Here is an 11,196-nt window from a genome sequence, read left to right on the forward strand (position 1 = left end):
AACTGCCAAACCACTCCTTTTAATAGCGTATTTTCTTCTTCAGCATTGCTTGCACAAGTGGACGCCGAAGACAACTTGTATTTCCGAAGAGCTGGTAGATGGCTGAAGCATCCCTAGTTGACCCGCTCTTGGTGAATTAAGATTTCTCTGGTCCTTTCAGCCCTTTATATTATTTACTGCTTTAGCCTGACAGATTGCTTGCTTCACTTGTGATAAATCAATTGTTCTGAAGAGTCGCAAAGATCATCTGAGTGGTCCTATTCTTCAGCCGCACGTAGGGCTTCAGCGGCCATACCATGTGGTCAATGCTGAAGGTCAAGCCAAGACATTGAAGATCAAGCTTACATGTTAAACGGAACTTTATTCAATGCAAGAGCACGCGCAACAGCCATCCGCAAGCGCCAATATTCGGCACTGGGGCAAGGTGTGGAGCGCTGGGCAGTGCCTTTACTACTTTCGGAATATTTGTGCTATTTTTGCGGGAGGCGACCTTTAGAAGGTGTCACTCTCTTGCGTCAGGTTATTACCCGCACAGGGAAGCCAAGCATCCCTCGCTGATGCGTGCCTCCTCGGCGCTGCCCTGCTCGGCACGCTCAGCAATCCCGGGATCAGCCCTGGCCTCGGCATCACTGGAGCTGCTTGCCGGCATAGCACTGCTCTCTGGGAAAAAAATGCAGATGACGGACTGTACAAACACCTTGGAGAACTAAAAAATACCAAAATAACTATTCACGTAGCAATTACGCGAATGATAAAACAACGAAAGAAATATCTTGGGTTCAGCTTTTACCGGGACTTACTTGCACAATATATTTAATTTCATGAGTGTCGACCTGGGCTCTTATAGTAAAGCAATCGCTGCGAAACGAATTGGACCGCAGAGTAATGCGGTATACAATCGGAAGCAATAGTGCGCTAAATTTGTTCAGTTGGAGCATGGCATGGAGAATTGCAGATCTCTCTGCCAGGTGACTGCTTTCAGCAACGAACACACAATACGCTGGTAATCGTGTTGATATCTAGCCTGTGGGTCAATGTACACAAGAACATAGCGGCATTAGTTACAATAAAAAATATCTAGAAGTGAAGAAAGGTGTTTCAAGCGTAACAAAAAATTCACGTACATTTCAAGCTCTCATATACCAATGCTGCCGAGATTCTCAACGTACAACGAAGGCTGATGAAGCGCATAGCAAATTCTGAAGGCAGTGTGATTCCGTATTCAGTATTAAGCTCAACTTCAAAAGCAAGGCAACTCACCTGGCACAATAAGACCAAAGATTGCCAAGCCCACCAGGATCACTTTCAGCTGCATGCTTTCTTTTGGTAATGCTGTTCATCAAAGAAATAACCAGTAATTTATCAGGGTGGCTTGACTTGTGAGCTCATATTCTATAATGCCGATGTGTCTACCACTCACACTACTTTCGAGCATAGTGCGACTTTAGTCCAGCTTCACGCGTACTTGAAAGCAATGGCGAAAGTCGAAACGAAATGGGCGTTGTACGCTACCATAGGTGAAAGAAGATCAGGTACTATGCTTTCTGAAAAAGCGCTGAGATACCTTCACGGCTAACGTCACACTTCATGTGCACCATCCGGCATCGAACTGAGCAGTAGAATTTGCCTTCATCTTATGTTATTTTTTTTTCTAAATTGTTCTCAGCAGTTGACCTGTTGCCTATGCTTGTATGTTCCATTTAGGCTAGCATCTAAGCAGCTTCTTGCAATACAAACTTGATGACTTCCTAAAATAAAGCTTGCCACAAGAGTTAAGTGGATAAATAAATGCCAAACTGTGTTTTCATTTTTTCACACTTGTAGTGTATGGTATCAGCGCTGCAAAAATCTGAAAGTGGCAAAGCACAATATCCCATTTATGGGGGCACTTTTGCTCACATAAAACATCTCTATTTCTCATCTAAATGTGCAAAACGCGTCTAGACTAAGCGAAATCCACGAAAATCGGAAGTATTTTCCGCGAGATGTTTCAACAATAGTTAAGAAATACCAGGCAGAAATCTGAGAGTGGGATTCATCCCAGAGCACTTATGGATTCATTTGTAATTTCTAAATACAGATTGCATCATATTTGAGTCATATGTGTACATTTCATTTGCTTTACTGCACGCGTGTGGTACTACTGCAGCCGGAAATTTTCATCTGCCTGTCGCCCCTGACCACTGATCACATTTAGTACAGATCAGTCCTTTTGGCCGTGCTCACGAAAGAAAGCGGGCCTCGGCCAAAATTGTTATTCCTCGTCCTGTGTTGCTCTAAAACAACAAATGACGCTTGTAGACTAATTCAGTGTTGGCAAACTTTCTACCCAATGTTCAAACTCAGAAAGCGATCATTTTTCTGCTATGCTGGCTGTAGGCAACACTCGTCAATAACGGTATATACTTCAGATAATGTTTTGTCCTCAATGACACGCTTAATGATTGTTATTAGGAGATTGATGTGATTTTTTGGCATAGCGAAGCAGTCGGAAATTCACCGACGACTGCGAGGCCCTTCCATGCAAAATTTGAGCACATATCTGATGGTGTTTTTATTTCGCGGTTTAATGGCTGGCGGGGATAATCTGTCTCGTGCGTCACGTTGCATACGGTGCGAAGTTTGCAACGAGAGCTCGTAAAAGTCAGCGTGTGGGTGACGCGTGGGCGCTTTTCTCAGCAGCCGCAACAAAGACCTCCCGGAACACGCGTGACACTGTGGCGACATCTCGTAGCCATCGTCGCCACGCTACGCTTTTGTTCTCACACTTTCGTCATACACTTCTCCCCCGCTTTTTACCTCGTCTATTTTGTGTCCACTGCGCTCTTCGTTCAGTCTTTCATCGTTCGGTGTATTCGTACGCCTGGTTGCGCCGACCCTCGCCGCAGGAACGGATGCCTAATCGCTGCGCTCTAAAATTAATTTCGGAAGTACCAGAAGGGCCGCGACTTGGTTTGCATTCACATTTAGAAATGTTCCAAACAATACTAAAAGTCGCAGGAGGAGGACCTAGAAAGCAGAGGTTGTCTGTTCGGTTTTCACTGGCCTTTGTCGGCGTATTTTGCGATGCTTGCAACCCTTTAATTCACGATAAGTTTTGGCATATTTCACTTGTAATTCGAAATGATCAGCTGGCGATTATCTCCTGATTACCAATAATAAAAGTTGGCGTGCAGTGCTATTTGGCACGCAGGACGACAAAGGAGTCGAAGACTTCTCCTGCATGTACTCTTTGTTGTACCTCACAGTCATCATCAGCCTGGCTCCACCCACTGCAGGGAAAAGCCCTCTCCTATACTTCTCCAACCTCCCCGGTCTTGTGCTAATTGTGGCCATGTTGTCCCTGCAAACTCCTTATCTCATCCGTCCACCTAACTTTCTGCCACCCCCTGCTATGCTTCCCTTCTCTTGGAATCCAGTCTGTAAGACTTAACGACCACCAGTTATCTTTCCTCCTCATTACATGCCCTGCACATGTCCCATTTTTTTCTTGATTTCAACTATGATGTCATTACCTCGCGTTTGTTCCCTCACTCAATCTACTCTCTTCTTATGCCCCCCTAACGTTACACCCATCAATCTTCTTTCGATAGCTCGTTGCGTCGTCCTCAATTTAAGTAGAACCCATTTTGTAAGGAGTACTGGTAAGACGCAGCTTTTATACACTTTTCTCTTGAGGGATAATGGCAACCGGCTGTTCATGATCTAAGAATGCCTGCCAACCGCAATTCAGCCCATTCTCATTCTTCAGATTATTTCAGCCTCGTGATCCGGATCCACAGTAGCTACCTGCCCTAAGTAAATGCATTCTCTTTCCAATTCCAGTGCCTCGCCACCTATCGTAAACTGCTGTTCTCTTCCGAGACAGTTAAACATTAGTTTAGTTTGCTGCAGATTAATTTTTGGACCAACCATTCTGCTTCGCCTCTCTGATTCTTCTCTGGTACATCTGATTCTTGCATATTCCTGGTTTCTTCTAGACTTCTTTCAGGCTTCCTCCGTTCCTAAGAGCATGCTCAATTCTATCCACAAAATACTTCCTTATGTTAGCTATTTAAGGTTGTTGAATAACTCGGAAAGTTCTGCCTGTTCTATTGTAGCTGTAGGGCTAGACGATTTCTTAGAGTGGCGCCTCTTAATCAGATCCTTCGTCTTCTGCCATAGCTTAATGGTATCCTGTCTAACGAAGTTACCTCCGAGTTCTCTTGCACACTCCTTAATGATGCCCATAAAATTGTCGTTCATTGCTTCAACACTAACGTCCTTTTCCTGAGTTAAAGCCGAACTCCTGTACTGTAGCTTGAACCGGAATTGCTCTAATTTTCCTTCTTACCACTAACTCATTGATCGGCTTCTTAGGTGCCAAGTTCTTCCGTTGCTTCTTCAAGTCTAGGCTAATTCGTGGTCTTACCATCTTATGGTCACTGCAGCGCACCTTGCCGAGCACGTCCACATCTTGTATGATGTCAGAATTAGCGCAGAGTATGAAGTCTATTTCATTTCTAGTCTGGCCATTCGGGCTCCTCCACGTCCACTTTCGGTTATCCCGCTTGCGGAAGACTGTATTCATTATCCACAAATTAGTCAATTCTGCAAACTCTACTAATAGTTCTCCCCTGCTGTTCCTAGAATCTGTGCCGCTGACTTGTCTCTAGCCTGCTCCTTGCCTACCCTGGCATGGAAGTGGTAACCTTGATTAATTCTACCTTAATCAGCTTCACCCATATTAATACTAGAGATCGCGGGTTCGACTCCCATCGAAGGTCGTGGGTTCGAGTATCTTATCAACAATATCGCAATTACCTGTCTTAATGAACTGTCTTTATAGCACGAAAGGTAATGGATTCGAATATCGACGTTCATGATGTAAATTAAAATCCAATTTGGATTTATGGCCGGTACGTCCATATCGCCATGTTGGGTTGGGGCCTCGAGTGCTTTAAGTAACTTCGCCTACATTAGCATCACAGGTCGCGGGTTCAACTCCCCCCAAAGGCCGTGAGTTCTACTTTCGACCTTCACGATCTCATTGGAAATCTGACTTGCAGATATGGCTGGTTCGCCCACATCTCCAAGTCAGCTCAACTACCACCAGAGGTCGTGGGTTCGAGTGCCTTTATTAACTCTATCCTAATCACCTGTAGCTGATTTTACTTTTTCCTTATTAACACCGCAGGTCGTTGGTTCTACTCCTACCAAAGGGCGAGGGCATGACTCCCTATGAAATTTAGTGCCGTAAATTTTGGTGCCATAACGGTGACCATCAGATTCTTTTACCCATCAGGTATGTAAGGCTTTCGCCTTCATCTTATTTAGAGAGAGAGAGAGAGAAATAGAACAGACGAAACGCAGGGAGGTTAACCAAACGCACGTCCGGTTTGGTACCCTGCAATGGGGGAAGGGATGACGAAGGGAGAGAGAAAGTATATGGAGAGTGCACAGTATCGCGCACATCCTCTTTAGCGTAAGGCGAGAGCCTGCGCTGTCACGAGACATTCATTAAATTACTTAACATTGTCATTCGAATACGTTGTTACTTCCTATTTCTTTGTTTGTCCGACCAAAGGTCGTGGGTTCGTGTGGCGTTATTTGCTTCAGCCTAATTACCTATGTACTTATTACCTTCTCCTTAATTAACAACAAAGTTCGTGCGTTCGACTCCAACCAATGTTCCTGGCTTCGACGATCAATAATGGCACCGTAAATTTTGCTCCCATTGAAATTATGTCCCACCAAAGTCATGGCTTCGAGTGCCTCAATTAAGATTGCCTTAAGTGAAACCGAATGTCGTGGGTTCTACTCCCACCGATGATCGTGGGTGGCACCATCAATTTGATGTCTTAATTTTGGTGCCATAACGCCGGACGGTCAATTATTTGATAACTCAAGACATCGGATTTACCTATGAGGCACTGAAGTCTTTCGCCTTAAAAATAAATGAAATCCATGTCCACAGTAACAAATGCTGTATTGCTTTAAGAGGTGCAAAATGAATGGTTCTTTCAAGACATTTCTTATTAGAAATAAAATCCTAGCAAAAAATGTTGCCGAAGTGGTCATATCGCTTCTGTATACGTGTATTGTTGTAATCTTCACAAAATTGTTACATAATACCTCTGCCGTATCATACAAATCGAATGATTGAGTGGGCATGGAAGTGCAAGGACAATGCTGACCATGGCAACACTTTTCCGTTTTTTGATGCAGATGCTGATTGTTGGATCCATTTGGGATCTATCGTCCAGCTTCGTCAGTGCGCAGCTGTGCCAGCCGCAATGCGCAATCCAGGGCGCTGAAAACTTCCGCCGGCTACCGACGGTGAACTCGCCTCCCTGTCAAGCGCCAGCGCTGTTTTTGTTTGCGGTACATCAGCCGGAACTCGGCGCCTTGCTGTCCGCCGCATCGAAAGCTGCATCAGCAACGCGCTTCTTAAGCGACCGCCTTCCCGTGGTTTTCTTCAGTGGGCATGGAAGTGCAAGGACAATGCAGACCATGCCAACACCTTTCCGTTTGTTGATGCAGGTTGGTCGCCCCCTTTCACTTTACTGTAGAAAGTCAAGCGACCTTTGCTTACTTGTACTTCAATGTTTTGTTCGCTTTATTCTGTGACTGCGTTCACGTTGCTAAGCTGTTGTTTATGTCTGGTGATATTGAGTTAAATCCAGAGCCACCTAGGGAAGATCCCTCTGATCAGCAATACAGCCAGCTAGTTGCTCTCATGAAATCGCTGCATAAAAAATGGATAAAAAACATGATGAACTTATGAGTGCCCTTAACGAGCTGAAAGAGGCTCAGCAATCACTTGAGGGGCGTGTTTCCAACATAGACAGCAGGCTTCTCGCAGTTGAAAGTAGGTTATCATCGGCCGAAACCACAGTCGGACAAAGCTCAGCAGCGGAAGTAGTCGCTGTAAACCAACGACTTGATGATTTTGAGGACCGTTCCCGCAGGGTTAACCTTATATTTCACGGCATTACTGACACCGGCGCGGAAACATGGGCTCAGTCAGAGGGCAAGATTTTTTACCTTCTGAATTCCACAATGAATCTAAACCTAAATTGCAGTGACGACCGCCTGTCTTGTGCGCACCGACTCGGCAAATACGTCCCTGGGAAATGCCGACCTCTTACTGTTAAATTTATTTTACTGAAACCTCGGGACAGTATCCTGGCGGCAAAGCGTAATCTGAAGAAATCGGGAGTGGATGTGACCGAAGACTTTTGCAGAGCGACAAGAGCTATGAGGGAAAAATTGTTTGATTATGGCAAATCTTCTGGAAAGCAATTTTCAATCCGGCATAATAAGCTCTAGATGGGCAAGAAGTGCTACGTTTACTGTTCAGCTACCGACCGTGTTTGCGTGTTTGAATCTGGTAATGGTGCCTCCGTTTTGACAGATGCATCACCTGCATCGACGTCGGAATCTGACAATCAGTTGTTATCCTAACTAAAAGCCCCGCTACTCACCGTGATGTATCTGTTTTATTCACGAATATTAGAAGCGTTGTCAATAAACGTGAGGCACTGTCATCAGACTTGGATGCATGCTCCGCCGATGTGGTTCAACTTACTGAAACCTGGTTATCGTCAAGAATTGACAGCTCTGAGCTATTTGAGTGAAAAAAAAGTACGCGATTTATCGCTGTGATCGCTCCGACAAACACGGTGGTGGCGTGCTCATTGCTGTGGCCGATAATCTTGTATCGCATATGATTGTAACTAACTCAGACTTGGGGTTTATTTGTGTTTGCATTTCCTTAAACCACAAAAATTTTCTTTTTTGCGCATGCTACCGCCCGCCAAATGCTGCTTCAGATTTCTGTGAAAAATTACATTATGTGCTTAATTACCTGGTTCTACAATTCCCACGCTCTCCATTATTTCTCTTGGGTGACTTCAATATGCCTAAAATTAACTGGTCTGGACCTGTCCCGGTTGTATCTGAAACATTACCTGGTGTTTCATCTTTTGCTACCTTGTGCTTAGACTTCAACTTCACTCAGATCGTTTCCCAGCCTACTAGAATTGGTCCTACATCGGCTAACGTTCTTGATCTCATCTTAACAACAGCACCTGGACTTGTACACTCGATTTCATACATGCCTGGTATAAGTGACCACAGCCTTATTCATTTCGTTATAACAACTTGCAACACGCGCCAGACTTCGACAACAAAAACGTTTAGAAATGACAAGAAGGGAGATTATGTCTCAATTAATAAGGAGCTTGAACTATTCTTGGATGGCTGCATTCCAGCATTTTTCGATCGTACAGTGGAAGAAAACTGGATTTCCTTCAAAAATAAAGTTACAAGTCTCATTAACAAACACATACCATTACAAAACATTTCAGGTAAACAACGGGCACCTTGGTTTAACACAACCTTAAAGAGGCTACCGTAAAAAAAAAGCGTCTTTTTCGTTTGGCGAAGTCTAGAAACAGTCTTGCTCGCTGGCGTGTATATCGTGATAGTCTGTTCTCCTATCGCATTGCTATCAAACAGGCAAAAGATTTGTTTCCTGGAGAGCACACTCCTTTCTCTTCTTTCCACCAACCCTTCTAAGTTGTGGAACTTTGTTAAACGTGCACAAAGCCGTGCCATTTCTCTTGTTGACTCTGATGGGCACGTGCTGCGCAATGAGGAGTGTTGTACTGTCCTGAATGACGTCTTCGTGGGTGTGTTTAAGAAGTGACCTGCCGTTGTCACGCCACAGCTGCATAATCGCGATTTCTTTCACATGGATGCAATTGTAGTGAACTTTGAGGGAACAGCTCAATTATTTGAGAAACTAAAGCTTTCGTCTTCATGTGGTGACGATAAAATTAATGCAGTTTCTGAAGAACACGAAAGTTTACTCTTCAGTTTTCCTGTCATACCTCTTCAAACAGTCCTTTGAATCTGGTATGCGGCCATCACATTGGAAGGTCGGGAAAGTGGTGCCACTTTTTAAATCCGGGAACACGCATTCTCCTCTTAGTTATCGACCAATTCGCTTAACTAGTATCCCGTGCAAAGTTTTTTTTTAGCTCTTGCCAACATGTATTCCAGAAAAACTATTCCTGTGAAACACAGCTTCCGTTATTTACTAATCACATCGCCGCAGCTCTAGACCGAGGCTCGTTTCTTCATAGTGTTTTTCTTGACTTTTCTAAGGCTTTCGACAAAGTACCTCATCAACTACTTCTACTAAAAATGAGCACTTTGAAAATTGACCCAACCATCCTCAAATGGATCGAATGCTTTTTATCTAACCGAACCCAATATGTTATCGCTAACAATCAGGCTTCTTCTCCTTGCCCTGTTGAATCTGGCGTCCCTCAAGGTTCCGTTTTACGTCCACTACCATTCCTGATCTACATAATCTTCCAGATAACATTAACTCTAGTATAAAGCTATTTGTTGATGACTGCGTTATCTATCGCGAAATAAATAACCTTAATGATACACTTGTCCTTCAATCTGACCTAAATAAAGTCTCTGAATGGTGCAATAAATAATTAATTACCCTTAACATCAGTAAATGCAAGCACATGACATTTTCGCAAAGCACTAATGCCTCAATGTCTTCAGAATACAGAAATAATGACATCGGACTGGAGCGCGTGTCTGCCTACAAGTATCTCGGTGTCTACATATCTGATGACTTGTCATGGCATACTCACATTCACTACATCATAGATAATGCAAATCGCACTCTCGGTTATTTCCGACGCAATTTTTTCCAAGCTCCACAGCGCCTAGAATTAATGCTTTATCAAACTTTCGTTCGTCCGAAACTCGAATACGCGTGTGCAGTTTGGGATCCGGCACACCGCACTCTCATTCAATCGATAGAATCCCTTCAAAATTGATCAGCTCGTTTTATTATGTCGAACTATTCACGTACCGCTAGTGTCTCGCCGATGAAATCGTCACTTACCCTTCCTTACCTTCAAACTCGGCGCAACACCTCGCGCCTTTGTTTATTCCACAAAGTGTTCCATCACCATTCATTGAATCAGCAACTCATTTCGCAGCCAGTGTACTTATCCTCCCGTATCGATCACAGCACTAAGGTAGCTGTTCCTCTTTGTCGCACTGACATGTTCCTGCATTCTTTTATGCCGAAAACCTGTGCTGAGTGGAACCGCCTTCCCTCTTCTGTCGCCACCTTAGCCGATGCGTCATCATTCAAGACCGCTGTGACAGATCATGTTTTAAAGTGACTGGAATGTTGCTGGATTTTTTTCCTTTTATTTTGCTGCTCTTACTGTCTGTTTATCTTGACCTTGTGTAATACGCTTGAATGCGTTTTGTTTGTAAACCATGTCTCCACCCCCTCTGTAATGCCCATTGGGCCCTGAGGGTATGATAATAAATAAATAAATAAATAAATAAATAAATAAATAAATAAATAAATAAATTGCGTTGGACTACTGCATGAGGTTTCGTGTACTTGCATGACAAATTAAAATGCGTGGCTGACTATTTTACAGAACTTTACTAATCAACTTTGTAGTTTGTCCCCCCCCCTCCCCCATTGCATTCTCTTGCACACTTTGGGAATGCATAAATAGTAACTTATCCTCAAAATTTGCTTGAATTGAATATGACTTAAAACTCACCGCCTAAATTTCTTATGCCCTAACATGAGGCGTAAATAATTGAGAACGTAGTTACCGACAGTCTGTTAATTACTCGGTTATGCATCTTGATTCCCGGTACAAACGAAGGGGACTTTTTAGACTAGTTCATCTTCAACATGTACAGTCGTGCTGTATGCAACTGGCGATATGTGAAATTTATCAGCCATAAAATACAGCATTGCAAATTTAGCGAAATGAAGTTTTCTCACTTACGGAAAGGCTGACGCTCAGTTGTTTCCAGAAGGTCTTCTGTTTAGAAGTGCTCAGTGAATCGCAGATAGAGCTCGCATTTTTATACCTGTACTAACGGCTGCACGTGCCGAGGAAAATTTCCCGTGACCTCTTTTCCAAAGGATGTAGCTTGTCAGCATTTGATCTGTTAAACCTAATAAAGCTTATCGTTGAAGTTTGGACTAGTTTTCAGCTGGGACACACGAAGTACTGGCCGTGATTGAGATACGCGAACCAACTGTAATGTGTCCACTGCACAGCCCGTGGACCTCACCGTGGTATGTACGTCTAATAGCGCAAATGTATCTGTCCGTATGCGGATATATCAAGCCTTGATAAG

The 11,196-nt window shown here is 43.8% G+C and overlaps 1 long non-coding RNA gene across 1 annotated transcript; it reads right to left on the reverse strand.

The window, feature by feature from the left end:
• Positions 1-341: 341 nt before the first annotated feature.
• LOC126524558 (uncharacterized) lies at positions 342-10,893 on the reverse strand. Its single transcript, XR_007598000.3, has 3 exons — positions 10,839-10,893; positions 1,261-1,332; positions 342-660 (listed from the first exon to the last, which is right to left on the reverse strand). It is a non-coding gene; the product is annotated as an uncharacterized lncRNA (long non-coding RNA).
• Between the last annotated feature and the right edge of the window lie 303 nt (positions 10,894-11,196).

Source organism: Dermacentor andersoni, chromosome 3 (genome assembly GCF_023375885.2).
Source record: "Dermacentor andersoni chromosome 3, qqDerAnde1_hic_scaffold, whole genome shotgun sequence".
Lineage (NCBI taxonomy): Eukaryota > Metazoa > Arthropoda > Arachnida > Ixodida > Ixodidae > Dermacentor > Dermacentor andersoni.